The following is a 16,789-nucleotide window of genomic DNA, read 5'->3' on the forward strand; positions in this document are numbered from 1 at the left end:
CGCTGATGTACTATGCATTGCTGTAGCTGAATTTTTATTTGCCAGTAGATGTTGTGGGTCCATATACATTGAATCATCACAGGAAAGCCATGATGAAATTAGATTTAATCTCTCTGAGGTGCTAATGCAAATTGCATTTAAGATCAAGCTCGTGTTGCTCTTCACATTGCTTTGCTTGAATTAGTCTGGATTTATGCAAATGTACTGCACAACATGGATGTTTTAAGTAGGCTACATTAACTAAAATTGTAGGTGGGAAGGTAGAAGATTTCAGTCATCTCTGTCTTTCCTCCGTGAGCATGTACTTACTTCATATCATCCTTTATCACATTTTCCGGCTGTCATTTAATTGCGTGGCAGGCATCCAACACTGTCGACTCACACATTGCTAATAGAGGTAAAATGAGAGCAGGCTCCAGGGGCTGTGAAAAGGGGATATAAATGCAAAAGTTTTTTACAGTGTTAGATTTGGCGGTTTGACAGCCTGCACTATAATCATGAGTAACTTCAAATAGTAATAGCTTTGATTTCTTTTAAAGCAGGAATTGCAAACAGGGGAATGTGTGCCTTCACTCCACTTTAATCAGTATGGGAATAGCTGAGCACAAGTCATGAAAATAAATGAATAGCAGCACATGATGGCCTTACAATGCACCCCCCCATGTAAATACTGTACATTGTACTGCGTGTGCAGATGCTTGTGCAGACGCTTGCTTAGGAGTGTAGTTTTCTCTAGTTTGTCAATGTCAGAGAGGTCGGGAGGCTTGGTGTCTGGGGTATGTGCACCGACATGATGGGTATGTCTCCTGAGAGCAGAGCCAAGCAGAACTGTGATATGTGGAGGGGGGCCTAATTATTGCGTGATACGGGTTCAGTGTGCCTTTCTCAGCGCTGCTGACCGAACACTTCTAATGGGACAAGCAGGTGTGAAAGAACATGAGGAAAGTCAAGGAGGGCTGGTTAATAAATAGATAATTACATCAGTTCACTCCTCATCTTCTCTGATTAAAGCCCACTGAGGCAGGTCTTCATTAATGAGTAGAAGCAGCTTTGTTCTCGCTGCTGGAAGATGACTGCCTTGACACTTCAATGTGTTTTACTTGTACAAGAATTCGGATTGTTTCGTCGTTATCGGAAGTAGTTCTCAAAACGGTGTCTTGTTGGAAGTGCTCTGACATGTTAGAGCGACCCCAGATGAGAGAATGCAATGAGTTACCCTCACTGTCTGCATACAAATCGGGCAGGGTGACGATGAGACCGACAACAGATTTAACATCTCAGTGAGCTGGTGAGGATGCTGCAAGCTGGCAGCTCCCATCTTCTCTCGCTCTGCTTTTACGTCCTGTATTCACTCAACCAGCCTCCCTGGTGATGATGGTAGCTGTGGTTGAGCGGAGGTGGCAGCAGCAGGCCAGCTGGCATCCCGTTGGAAAGGCAGGTTGGGAGGGTAGCCAGCACGAATTGTCAGAGGCCTGCCAGGGATGCCAAGGAGCCGGGTGCTTTTCCTTCTTCTCAGCAAGATGCTGTAACAGGGAACACACATGGATACCCACAGAAAAAAATGTCAGAATGTAAAGTTTTTTTTTGAATTTTTATAGATTAAACTCCATTTCTTATTCTGTAATGGTTCACCAGTCTTTACTGGTCTATACTGGTCTTTAAGGGCTGGTTAGGTGATATCAAACCATTTCCTCCATGGAAATTTGCTATCATCATTTGTTTAAGTGTATTATATGAGGACTCTCAAACCTAGAAGCATCCATATAATGGGGACAGTAGAGAAATCTGTTTGTTTCAGTAGCATTTCTCTGATCAGTAGTTATACTTCTGTATGCAAATTTAATTTTCTTCTCAGTGATTTTCACACCTCTAAACTTGACTTTAGGGAACTGTGAAAGTTTGCTGGTGACCCATTACAAGTCTGGAGAATGGTGTGGAGTACAAAACAAAATCATTTTAATTGTGTTGCACAAACTAAACTGATGCAACCTTGACCTGTCAACTAAACAGCAATACTAGTGGAACTGCATAAAAATTAAAATTAAAAGTGAACTGGCTCTACAACAAAAACTTTGTTTGTTTTGCTGTTTGTGGTTATTTAGTACTCTAAACCTTAATTCAATTTCAAATGTGTGAATGTGAGAGTGAATGAATAGTGGAATTGTAAAGCGCTTTGGGTGCCTTGAAAAGCGCTATATAAATGCAATCTATTATTATTATTATTAAATAAACCCCTGTTAGCCTTCTTGCCTCATACCAAGGAGGTCCTGGGTTCAAGTCCAGTCTGGGGCCTTTTTACCTAGTGTTTGCATGTTGTCCCTGTGTCTGCGTGGGTTCTCTTTGGCTACTCCAGCTTCCTCCCACAGTCTAAAAACAAGCATGGGTTTAAGCTAATTGGTAATTTCAAATTGGGTGTGTGAATGGTCATCTGTCTGTATGTGTTGGCCCTGCAACAGGTTGGTGATCTGCCCAGGGTGTACCCTAACTCTCACCCTATGACAGATGGGATAGGCTCCAGTCTCCACCCCCACAATCTTGAATTGGACAAGTGGAAGAAAATGGATGGCTGGATCCTAGTCCACACATTAAAAGCTCGGTGAGTTACAGTATTTCTGTACAAAACCTAATTCTTTTAGAAGTTGATGGTACATTTAACTCATGACAGATTGTATCTGTATCATTGAGTTGACTGATTTGCCTTACAGTGTGACATGAAATTGTGTTTTTTTGTTGTTGTTGTTGTTGAAAAAAACAAAACAAAAAAACCTCTCTAATGAACCTAGACGAAGGATTATCCAGTCAACATCACATGCTGTGCAGCGAAAACGTATGGGTATTAATTGACAAATGGTGAAAGTTGCTGAACTGTTTTCACTTTGCTACATTCTGCCCAAAAAATCTTCATAAAACCAATATGTTGGCAAGGGCACATTAACTTAGTGATAGACGTATACTGGTCTTTAAGGGCTGGTTAGGTGATATCAAACCGTTTCCTCCATGGAAATTTGCTATCACGGAGAAAATGTCAGAAGCCGGAAAGTGACCGAAACAAGCTGACAGTCCTGCCTGCCTGATATCAGGTAATGTAAGCCAGGGCTTTTATTTCATCTTTAAAAATATATTACTTTCAAGGCCTTGTGAGAAACTTGTGAGAAAAGACAGGACTTCATGTTTGAATTTAAGTTAAACTTAGTGAGTGCAGATGCCACACAAGCGCACTAATTTTTCCATTTGATTAAACTTGTTGTTTCTGATTAAAGGTTGTCATTCGTCAGTTTCAACTAATTAGGCCAAAATCCAGGAAGGCTTTTCAACTCTCACCCTTTGTTTTTGTTTTCCATCCCTTTGCTCGCACAGATGCTCTCCTCCTGTCTCGCCAATCTGTCTGTCTGTACGCTGTTTGTCAGTCTGTTCCTGTCTGTCTACACCCGTCTCTCAGTCTTTCTCTGCACCCATTAACAGAGTTCTGTGTAGTGAGGCTCAGCGGACATTACATGCGCCATCTATTTGCCAGATGTTATTGCTTACACGGTGGCGATTTCATAAGGTGCTGTGACAATTTCATTAACTTGGGAAAAATCAGACTCTCTTTCTCAGAGAAGGGGAAAATGCAGAGGCGAAGGGGGTTCGGGATCTGAAACGCTGCTGGATTAGCAAGATGGAGGAGAAATACATCACCAAGGAATTACCGAGCACAATAGACACGGCAGAACCATTCTCCTCAGTTTTAATGAGATATGCTCAGCTCATGGTACCTGCTCACCTGGGCTGTAGGTAAATGAAAACGCTCCGGTGTGGCATGCTGAATTGTTACTGACAAGAGCCTTGATCTGTTAGCGATGTGGCTGATTCTCCTATCTTCGCCGGTAAGAATTTAAATTTTCAAATTGAGAGACATGGAACGATATCAGACATATCCCATTTCAGGAACATATTGTGCTCTGAGCGTAAGCTCACTGTAGGGCTTGCAGAGGAGCAAAAATATGCTGGCTTGTGCTGAAGCTCCACAGTTGCATGGTTAATGGGGCTTCATTGAAAGCAGAAGATGAGGGGTGATAGCCCTCCCTGATCACATTAGTCACATATCGATTTTGCCCCTCTATCTCCTCAGTAAAGGTGAACACACAAGACATAATCCTGTTAGCAGCTCAATTCCAGACTACTCCCCCAGATGAAGGGGTATCTATGATAAGTTTTTGTATCTGTTTACATCTGAGGTGTCGCCAGAAGAGGTGCTTACAAGTTAAATTGACAATCTACTGCTCTCTTTGTGTGAAGCTCAGAAATGCAAAAAATAAGCTGTTGTCTCTGTGTCTTTTTCACTTTGGAAGGCTATATCTTATCTATACGCACACATACTCACACAAAAGTATACACACCAAAGTTATTACACATGCACATACTCAACTGTTCCTGACTATAGCGTGCGATTTCTGTAACAGATGAAGAGATAAACAGAATTCGTCCAAAGGCACAACTCTTAAACTCTGTGTCCAGTGATGCATAATTCATTGCTGATCAAATTTGACAGGTTCTTATCTTCCTGTTTGGGATTTGCTGTGGAACAATGCGGCGTCTTTCAAGGCTGCATCGTCTTTGGCTGCGCTGTGAGTGCAAGCAGTCTAATTTCCATTTTTGCAGTCGTTCCACATTAGCATAGAGTCCTCCACGCAGTATTGGGTGAGTGGGTGGAGGGGGACAACTGGGGTCCTAATCAGATAGGATTAAAGACGAGAGTCTGCTGGAGCAGAACAGATTTAGGGAGAGACAGGGAGCGATAGCAAGGAGCAGAGAGGACCAGAAGAAGAGGTGTAAAAAAAAATGAAAAGAAGAAGTAGTTTGACCAACATGAAACATGAGTCTTCCACATAACGCATAGTTTCTCTGCAGTACATCGGAACCAATTATTAGATGGCATTTGAGTCACGTCTTTTACGTTTGGATTTTTCTTTATTGCTAACATCAGTACTTCATGATCACCCACCATGTTGGTTCATGTAAGCTCTGGAAACTCAAAGTGTCCAGGAGGGTTATTCTACTCACGTAATTTAACATAGTTGTTCTTAGTACAATGTCATTTTGCCCTTGCAAGGTACATCAGCAAAATTGATGGTATTTCTCCTGCAACTGAAAAAAAAATGGATAGGCCATTTAGGTTGCAGTCATACAATGAAAATGTATTGTCAGACACAGATATTTTATAGCGTTCAAAGTCAATGTACTGTACAGGGGCAGACAGATGAGTTTTCACACTCAGGTTGACTGACTCAGACACTTGCAATCATACAGGCCTGAAACGGGGCCTTTGAGATGAATAGCTCCCAATCTAACAGATAATTTAGTTTGTTTTTTCTTTTTTTTTATTAGTCTTGTTTTCCTGCTAATTCAGTTTGAATGTTGTGTCACAAATTTACATTTATGAATTTACATTTGAAAATAAAACTTTCTATAAATCGGCAAATGTGTGAGCACTCGTAACAAAAATTCAGGTCTGTCGACCAAACAAAAGCAGCATGTGAACATATTTTAGCAATTGCATCATGATATATATATATCAGAGTATATCATAGTATATTTAATTAACATGCAAAAGACTCATGGTTGGAGACCAGCAGGAGACAGAAATCCCTGTAAGGGCTGCGTCAAGGAAGGGCATCCAGTGTAAAAATAAGCCCAATTAAACACAAAATCCATGCATTGTGGTGACCTGTTGTGAATAAGGGAGTGGTGACAAAAATACTAACAATGATAAGGATGGTTAAAACAAGAACAACAACTACGCCCCTTCCTTCTCCCATCCCAAATTAGGAAGCATTTAATTTTCATTAATCTGGAGAAAAGTTTAACAAATGCCAATATCTAAATCAGCATGAGTTTCTTCTGAAAATTTTAGCTTTTAAATATATCTTGTTGGCTTTCATCAACAGATGTACAGTAGTTGTTCACTTAATGGTAAGAAATCCAGCTTCTATCACATGGTTTGTGTATTGAGTCGTATGGAGGGGTGATGACCCCTGTCTCTGTTAAAGGATGACACACTGACACCTACTGAGTCAATGCTGTGCTCATTCAGGTGAAGATTTGTGTGCAATGCTTCTCAATGAATTTGTGTTTCAATCCGATTGTATTAAGTGTATGCTCTACAAGGACACCACACCATTTTGTAGTCGGCTCCTGGTCTGAGTCCGACATGCACACACAATCTGCAAGTGAAGGGGAGCCCACTGGTAGAAATTATAGAAGTTCTTATAAAAGTATTAAAGTGATTGTTCTCATTTTGGGTATTATATTAACATGCACATGAAAGAATGGAGGGTGCAGAGGAAGGGTGTTTGCGTGTATGTCTCTGTGGTTGATGGTGGAGAGTTGATATCCACATATTAAGCCTGACATCATTAGTCATCTCTGGCTCCAAACACTTCCTTCCATTTTTAAAAACACAGAGGCTCCACTAAGAGTTAGAAATGGTCCAAATTCGTAGAGCTAAATAGACATCCATAAAAGAAGAAGTTAACAGAAAGCTAGCAAGCTAGTTTTAAATGTGATATACCATATTTTTAATTATTTCTAAATAACTTAAATTGTACAGACTGGTATAACTCTGGATGTAAAAACAGGCAGAAAAAACAAAGAGCGGCAACATTTGGAGGGTTTGAAATGTAATGACATATCACCCAACGGCTAGCTACAGAGCAATGGCTTGGCTAATGGTAACACCTTAGCAAATGGAAAATGTAGGTTGAAGCATGCATTTTTCCTTAGTGAAGGTAGAAGCGAAACACCATCATATGGCTGGAAGAAGTTGCCAAAAAAGGCCAAACATCACAAAATGAGGTAAGTCATTAATATGTTACTCTGTGCTTTAAATTATAGGCTAAGCGAAAGTCAAGTCCTAAGCTGAATATCGAAACAGAAATCTTAGTTAGCCCAAGAGTGAGTGTTTTCTGAAGCCCACAGGCTGTAATTATACTGTAAGGTTTAAAAGCGAGCTTAAAGATGTGGAATATGTGAATAAAACAGGATAAAGCCCAAGAATTACTATTTTTTGGTGTGTTTTTTTTCTACTAAATTAAAACACAAAGCATTACAACAACACCCTCAATCAACCTGCAAACAAAGCGCTAACATGTCATCACTTAATAAGCAAACTGAGAAATATTCTCTGTAAATAATATATATGAAAAGAAAGATAAGAGAAGATACAAACTCTAAGAATGTCGTGTCACTGAAAGACTTTAAGTGAATAAAAGTTCAATTAATTGCACGCCCACCTGCATTTTTTCAGAAAGTGCTTTTTTTTAAAGAGAGAAATCTCGAAGAAGAAGAAGAAGAAGAAGAACCATTAATGTAAAGGGCATGTGGAGATGTACCACTGTGAAGGATATCTGCTGCAGCTTAAATGCCGTTTCGTGCTGCAGTAGCATTAACAAAGACTGCCTTTTTTGAGTTTGGTGTAAACATTCAGAACAAACAACTAAAGCTGAAAGGCAGGTGGGGAATTCAGCACAATACTTCGACTCCTTTCACATGGAGCCAATATGAAATGTGTACAAATGGTCCAATTTTGAAGTGACCCAGAGTTTACATTTTTTTTTCGCTAAAAATAAGGCTTAGTTCAAAACACTTCTCTCAGTATTCCTATACAATGGAAAGAGCATCGCTGTGTTCGTTTTTTGTGTGTGCGCTGATCAAATGGACAACAGACCATAATGCTGCAGGGACTGAATGGAACACACTTGTTTGAGTGATGAATGTTAATATTCTTGATAATAAATTGATGTCTAGTACTTTTCCAGTGGTGATTCATTGCTTTTTTTATGAGGTCAGGTTACAGCACATGGACTGAAGTGCGTCATGTTGCTGATGATGTGCTCAGCTTGCTCTCTGCTGCTGCTTCATGTCTCTAGTCATGCCTAACCCAATGTGATCTCTCTCTCACGCTTCCTCTCGTACACACATACACATACAGGAAGACATTGCTGCTAGACAAATTCACCATCCAATTATTTTTGTGTGTGTTTTTTTTTTTTTTTTTTTTTTTAGAGGGGTGGGTGGTAACATCACAATAGCACATTTCCTGTCAACTCCCACTTTTTTATTCAACAACTGATGCGTAAGACAGTTATTGTCCTGTTTATTTAGGCGATTGTCTTCAATTCTACTAACATCACTTCACCGCTATCTTCTTGGCTCTGACCTTTATGTGTGGGAAACATAATTTTTTACATGCAAACACATACACATACTGAACCTGAAATTTGTTAGTTAGGACAGGTTACAGCAGGGATGGGCAATTAATTTTCCCAAGGGTCCTTATGAGAAACTGGGACTGTTGTGCAGCCCTGCACCAATAAGCTGAACTCAGTTTTGCATTTCATTTTAGCTCTTTATAAATGTATTTGTGTGGTCTTGCACAACAGCCCAAATTCTCATGTTGCCCATGGGGAAAAATTAATTGCTCACCCCTGTTAACTGACATGCATGAAAGACTTGAAGGAGGTGTTATATAGTATATAGTATTATATAGGAGGACTCATATAGTCAGCTACCTTAGCTGGCTGTTTTCAAAGTGGAAGAGCAGCAGCTTTACTCTGAACCCCTTCTAAATGACTATGCCACCAGCCCACTCATTAATAGTGACCCAGACACTCTTTTTTTGAATATGGGGTATCAGACTGCGCAGCTGTAGTGAGAACTTAGCTTGCATTACATTAGACTCATTCTCACTGGACATTGGATTTCACCAGGGCTGCCCTTTGCCACCAATTGTGTTCATATTTCTTTTTCATTAATACAGACTGATCTTGCTCATAACTTTTATGGGCGCAGTATCTCGCAGAACAATTTCCGGTTTGGTGGCCTCTAGATCTTGTCTCTGGTATTTGCAGATGATGTGGTCCTGTTGGCTTCATAAAGCAATGACCTCCAGCATGCACTTGGACTGTTTACAGTCAAGTGTAACGTGGCAGGGATGGGGAATTACTACCTTGAAGCTCGAGGACACGTTTACTGGTGTTTAAGTATCTCTAAGTCTTGTTCAAGTGGGGGAAGAGTGAAGAGGGAAATTGACAGGTACAAATTAGCGCAGTGATGCGGATGCATCTGGTCTACTGAGTGAAGAGCGAGCTGAGCATGAAGGCAGAGCCGTTGATTTAGTCAGTATACACTCATAATTTCATCCATGGCCAAGTGCCTTGGGGAGTGACTGGAAAAACAAGAATATGATTAAATGATAAAAAAAAAAAAACATGACTAAAATAGCTATGATGCTTTTCTTATTGTATTGTTTATTATTAATTCACTTGATGACAGTGGCACCACAGTGCCTGACATACAAGGTCCCCAGGTCAAGACTGGGAATAGACACAAACCCATCGTTTATCCAGGTCACAAGTCTGTATAAACGGATTGTCTTGTGTCAAAGAGGGCATGAAAGCTGTGGTAACCACTTGGGAAAGCAGTTGAAAGTACCTCAAATTTCTGTTCGTGATACGTTTCTTTAATCGAGATCAAAAAAAGGCATCATTTTCAAATGTGTGTGCGTATGTATGTGTTTGTGTGTGAGAGAGAAAGCGGTGTGAATATTTGTTTAAAAATTGTCAATGTATTCAAATTATCTTCTCTTCACAATAGCTTCTGTTTTTCTCTACAAGGAATAAAAATATTGTATGTATTTTATGCACACAAACAAAGGATTAAAAAGGATATCAGTCACATGTGTACATAACTCACTGTGTCTCTGTGTTGACGAATGCTGCATCTTTGCACTTTGTAATATTTATAGCTCTATCAAAAAATAAGAATTGACAGGCAAACACTGGAAATTAGATCTGTCTTTAAAAAAACAAAAACAAAAACATACACATATATAGAAATAGGAAACTATAAGTAAGCAAACTAGCAATACTTCAGTAGAAGGAACTGACTGTAATTTATTACTAAAGGGAACATTTGTTAGTGTGGTAGTCGTCTTATACATCAAGATGTGGTTCTGTATTTCAGTGCTGTTCCCTTTGCAATGGTTCAAACTTTTTGTAACACAGAAGAGACTGAACACAAAGAGCTAAAGTATTCTCAAAGTTGATCAAAAAGGTTATTTGCCAGTAAATCAAAATGTTGAGACTAATCTACCAGCAGACTCCATGGCCGCTTTTATCTTTAAAGGCTGAATCTAAGGGTTTGATCAGGTTCTTACAGACTTGTACTTCAATGTGCACAATAAATTTGAACATTAATAATGCAAGTGTTTTCAAATATTACCTTTTTTCAATTAACTTTCAAATTCTGCCAACTAATAAATCTATTTTCCCAGAATCTAAAATTGTGACACTTCTGTTGAAAATATCTGAAAAAAAAAAAAAAAAAGCTAATTCGGTGATTGAATTAGTGTTAGTCGATATACAAAAATCTGTCAAAAACAACCCCTGGGTTTTAAAAGATATAATTGGTTTTGCAAAATTCAACCAAGCTTTGTCATGAAATGTTCTTGCACTTGGACTAGCACGACATGTTAAGCTGTCACAAATGTAAGTATCAAGACCCATTCAAAAGAAATTACATGTCCTTTCAAAAGTAACAATTTAACAGCTCATACGTCCTTATTTATACATCTGGACACCACCACTGGACAAGTATAGTACATACTGTACTGTACTGTTTTTCCATTCCCACCTTGAATATTCTGATTATTTTACAGACCAACTGTACAATATGTTCAGGTCAGTTTAAGGAGACGGCAGTGTGTAGATTCTATCAACTTCAAGGTCACAGTATTCTCTGAGAAACAGCAGAAAAAAAATGTAAGGACAATTGAAGTTGGTATAATACACACAGCTATAATCGTGTCGCACCACAAGCAAAGACTTGCCCTGTAGGCAAAGACTCCATCTTTGCCAGGTGAGATAATCCCATGGAGGGTATTGGTATTCATCAGATTGAAAAAGACAAGACTTCACTCTGCTTTCCATCACGGTATCTCCAACCGGGAGCTTCAGTTCGACGTACCCGCCGCTGGAGGCAAAAAAAAGTCTTTTCAACTTTTAAGTCAACTTTGCTCTTGCAAAGGGATCTAAATTAACATTGCTTTGTGAGGCATAAGGCATGTGGATTTGAACAGAGATTTATGATGAGCGCAGCACACAGTGAAGTTATCAGTACAGAAGCCTTTTTTACAGGAGACTTTGCAAGTCTGAGACATTACAGGCAGGTGAAAACCTATTTCTTGTGACATTAACTCTGAGAAATACTGTAGAAATTCCAGCTCCACAATAAGTGAGGCTTCATCTTAGCAGGGAGTTCAAGTTTAGTGACCGGTACTTTTAATGCAGTGACAGCAGCAATATAATGAGTCCTGAAGTTTGCTGATTCTTCTTTATGCACCCCTCACAGGAAATCACCAAAACTCTAGCTGCTCATTATCCACGTGGCTGGATATAAAATTGTCGGTGTTGATATGAGTTTTAGGTGTGCTGGAATATACACTAAAATGCATGCATAAGTGAGCACACACACACATGCGCGTGCACACTAATACACCTCACTTCTCTACCCACTCTTTCCATCTTATACATTTCCAGCATGACTGAGCTTACCACATTCCCCCACAGAGCCCTTCTCCAAACTTGCAGAGTGCTCGAGCAAACACTGTGTACTGGGCCAATTAAAACTCCTGTGGTGTGGGCGAGAGGGAATGGCAGCATGGGATGGATAGATGGGGCATAACGACCCATTTAGGTAATGACCATCTTTCCCCTCTCCCTCCCTTTTCTCCACCTATAAGCCCTTCAACTCCTTCACTCTATTGTATCTCCGCACTTCCCCTTCTCTTCGTTCTCTCCTTCTCTCTTCATGTTGATTGTCTGTCACTCCCTCTGTGCTCCTGGGAGCAGCTAATTGCACCTCTTGCACTCCCCCGCTTACCCCTTGTGTGATAGGATGCCGATTGTGGCAGATACTTACCTTAAGAGATCAATGGCGCGAGTTGCTAAACAGCTCTGCGCAGGGCTGGCTGCCACGAAGTTGGCTGTGGTCGATGCGCGTTTTGCGGCCCATTGTTGTTTTGAATTTCAAGGGAGTTTTTGCACACGCATCACACGACCCTCATCTTTGTTAGCTGAAATGTGCTGTAAGGTAGAAAGCGTGCATGGCAGCAAGATTTCAAATTAATACCATCGCTGCTGGTAATGAAGCCATCAAAAATCAAACGAGCTACGTCAGCCCAAAGGGATGAAGAAAAAAATGTTTATTTTTTTTCTTGTGTGCACAATACTTTAGTTGAAAGTTTAAGGCTTTCGCTTGCTGTCTTCTCTCATGTGTCGCTGTCAGGTATCATTACGGTTCCAGTTGACAGTGTTACTGTGCGCTCCAGAATAAACTGTGAGTTGGCATAAAGGAATAATGACAGAATGTGACAAATTATCACTCACAACTTGTCAATCATACACACCCGGGGGTTGTTTGTTGTGACACAAATAGCAGCAGTAAACTTAGTCACAGGGAAGATGACATTTGCAAAGGTTTGGGTTACATCCTCTGTATGCAAGGATCTGTTTTTGTTCAACAGCCTGCTACACCAGCAGTCCTTTGTGTATTAAACATGGTGGAAGTACTCTCTCACAAGAATGAGGCCTGGATTCACACAAAAGAAAGCAGATTGGTTATAATGGTGGCTTGCTATCACTTATTCACTCCTGTATGGTGAGACATATTTGTCTTCATGCAAACAAACACTGCCAATGACTAAATGCACAATTACTAAAGGGTATTCTATTTGTATCCTCCAAGTCTTGATTTTGGCAAAATGACTGCTTTGAGTCTCCTCCTGGCGCATTGCTGAAAGACAAAATACCTTTTTGGAGTTAAACACATTGCATGTTGTGAACGAGCTGTCGCAAGTTATCTGATTAGACAGTAATACCCCACAGCGCTGAACAAAGAAATGAACAGGAAGATTTTTGGGATGATGTTTGGCAAAAAGCTTTGACATGACACACACACACACAGACACACACACACACACACACACACACAGGATGAAAACAAATGTCCTTTAAAACAAAATGGTTTTCTAACATCATCGCTGGCTTTAAAACTACAGCAAATTGAAAATGATCATAGGAAAGACATGCTCCTCTACCTCTCTCTGTTCTCTTTTGCACTGTGATCTTGGCTGGCATTATCAATGCCTAATTACGCTTTAAGTTTCTCATCAATTTCAAATCTAATCAAGTAGAAAATTAATATTTCAAAATCATATTTTCTGAGCAATATTCAACTCTATTCATGTCTGCTAATGAGAGAGGCTTAGACACACTCGACAGGCTGATGCACTCTTTAATTATCCCCCTTTTGCCTTCCCTCCACATTACAAAGGACAGCTTCACTGGCCAGTTCCTTTTGACCACAACACTGAGCTCAGTACATTTGTAACTATATTACAAATTTAATATTGCTTTACACACACACACACACACACACACACACACACACACACACACACACACACACACACACACAAAATTATTTAAAAACTGCATTTTGTGTTTACTTGGCTTATCTTTAGCTAATATTAGAATTTCTTTGATGATATGATAGATGTAGTAGTTAAAAATATGCCTCAAAAATTAATCAACCAGGAAGGGAGTAAATACTTTTTTACACCACTGCATTTCTTTTGTAGATGACTGGCTGTGGTTTCTAAACCTTTCCACTTTGCAGTAATATCACTTCAGTAGAATATCGTGGAGGGAAGAAATTTCAAGAAGTGAATTGTTAATTGTGGAATTCTATTACATTACTGCACTCAAATTCATTAGAAAAACCCTTTCTTTCACAATTGTTTGTAAAGCTTTATTGCATGGTTAGGTGTCTGATTTTATACACGTGTGGCAATGCGACTAAAAACAGCTGAAATGAAAGTTTCAGAGGGGTGGCCCGATACTTTTGTCCATATAGTGCAGGGGTAGGCAACTCCAGGCCTCGAGTGCCGGTGTCCTGCAGGTTTTAGATCGCACCCTGGGTTAACACACCTGAATCAAATGATTAGTTCATTACCAGGCCTCTGGAGAACTTCAAGAAATGTTGAGGAGTCATTTAGCCCTTTAAATCAGCTGTGATGGATCATGGACACATCTAAAACCTCCAGGACACCGGCACTCGAGGCCTGGAGTTGCCTACCCCTGATATAGTGTATGTATATTTATTTTTTCAACAAAAATAAGAACAAATACAACTGCATTTTTGTGTGTGTTTCTAGAACGTAAATAAGCTTCACATTAGAAGTTTTTTGAATAATTACCCACCAGTCTTGGAACTCAAATCTGATTCTGACTAGGACCATTACCCGATTGAAAGGTCTGTCCATCCATCTATGTGTCCATCCATCCATTTAACTAACCATTTGTCTAACTAGGGTTGGGGGTGGGCTGGAGCTTATTACATCTGATGTGGTCTACACTCTGGTCAGGTCACCAGTCCATCACACAACTAACACAGAGAAACAGTCAGGGTGACTGATTTAGAACCAATTAGACTAACATGCACTTTGGTCTTTGTTGGTTGACCACTCTGGGGGAAACAAATAATGGTCTTACACTTTCTCTCTTTGTGCATAGTTTCTCTGGCTGTTTGTGGAGTAACTTTTTATAGCCCAATCTCACACTGGATATGCAATGATACCCACATTCAGTATTGATATCTTGATGTCCAGAACTATATGTTGTGAGGAAAGGAGTTTCATGGTTCTCTGTATTTAAAATAAGTGTTGGCATTCTGGTAGCCAGAATATTTTTAACGAGCATTGGCACTGAGTTCTAGGGGGACTTAACTATTTCAGGCTGTTGTCATTAGCTTATCCATACAAATATATTATAGTTTTGTATATTTTTTGTTTTAAAAATAAAACCAAGATGACCAACCACACCTTGTAAACCCATTAACTGAAAACACAAATGAAGTCAAATTAACTGATCAGCTCAAGACTTTGCCACTCACAGAAATGTGACCTGTGATCTTTTTCTTTCAGTTTTCCAGATACTGATGTAACTTGGGAGGACTACTGAGATACATTGATGGCCACCCAAGAAAATCTGGCAGTTTTGATATTATCATCTGTCTGAGATGACAATGGTATGGATTTAATACTGGAAAATCCCCTCACTCTTCTGAAAGTACAGTCACTACTTACCAGCTGGATTTGGTCCTTCATGTCTAGTGTTTCCCTACAGGCAGGCTGCTCAGATTGCTTATGTGGTGGTCCTTGTCTCAAATGTCTTCTACCATGACTAGGTGGACTCCAACTCCACTGTCTTGGACTGTAACTGGCAAATGTATAACTCGTTCAGCTCTGAGGATCAGAATGGGAATCGGTCAGGGAGTCTGTCAGACTTTTAGAAATGTTTACCAGACGTCTGCATTCTATCTGGTATCAGTGCAATAATCACTGGTATTATGCTTCTTTAATTTCCCCAATTATAAAAGGTCTGTGGTCTGATTACTGGCACTGCTACCTTTGAAGTGATTTTAATTTGCCGTTTAAAAAAATATATAATTAACCTTATTCTAAATAGCAGTACAAGAGAGTTGATTTCACTTCCTTCAACCTTTACGACCAACTAATTTTGTTGTTCAGCTGCTCAAAAGGTCGTCTTCTATTAATGAGTAGAACAACAATGTGCATCTAATAGTGCTCTGTGCCCTTTCAATGATACAAGTGAGCTAAATGGCCAAATACATGGTGGTCACCTTGTGAGGGTTTGCTGACAATGAAGTTTGCACCTTATTTAATAGGTACAAGTCTTGAATACGCATGGGGTTCTTACAGACACACTCAAAAACTTTTTTTTTTTGCATCGCTAGCACTACACTGTTGACAAATTGTGTTTGAAGAAGATATTTCTAGCTGTTTGGAAGTATAAAGTCCTTCAGTAGAAACATTTATCTTGTACAGCATCAACTAGGTGACAATGAGCAGAATTTTAATTAGTGGCAAAATTTCAGAACCTGGGAATCAGGACCTCCTTTTAACAGGTAATCAGTGTAGATTACACTTCAAAATCATATATACCCAGCACTGTCAAGATGTCACCACAGTTTTAGCACGAAGCCAGGTGATTCAGGCCAGATGTAATTCCTAGCCACTCAGTCCTCTCCTGTTAATTAGATAATGCTTCACTTCTGCTGGCATCACACACTTGATGAACGCAGTCCTGGGAGATTACTTCTCCAGAGCAGCTGACAGGCTGGATTACCTAGACAAATTAATGGCTCTATAATTTGATTTTCCTGGGATTGCAATGTCTAAGCGACTCCAGCAGAGAGGAACAGTCTGAATCAGTCCTGCTACACAGTGACATTAGCTAATCACATCTACATGCTAAAGAGACTTCTAAGGCAACGAAGAAACAAAAGGGGAAGGAAAGTATTTTCACCAGGAACTGGTCTGTGGGGAGAAACAGTGGGATTCTTGCCTCAGACATAAGACTCCAGGTTAAATCAAACAAAGGTTGTGCTGAAGGATGTGAGAGGACAAGGTAAGAGGTAGATCTGTTTCGAATGAAAAGAGCACAGAGCTCTCTGGGTGGTCGCTTGTCCCTATCAGAGTGGCTGTTGTGGCTGAGATGAGCTTCCAAACACTTGCCAGGTGTTTGTTTGATTGCCATCGACTCTACTCGATGGCCACGTATGTGCACAAAATGCAAGCAAATAAAAGCAAGCAAACCAACACTCTATCTCAGTCCGGTACCAATGAAGTAAAGCAGCTGACGGCATGGCGATGTATTAATTTTTAAAA

The sequence above is a fragment of the Pelmatolapia mariae genome, linkage group LG15 (genome assembly GCF_036321145.2).
Source record: "Pelmatolapia mariae isolate MD_Pm_ZW linkage group LG15, Pm_UMD_F_2, whole genome shotgun sequence".
Taxonomy (NCBI): Eukaryota; Metazoa; Chordata; class Actinopteri; order Cichliformes; family Cichlidae; genus Pelmatolapia; species Pelmatolapia mariae.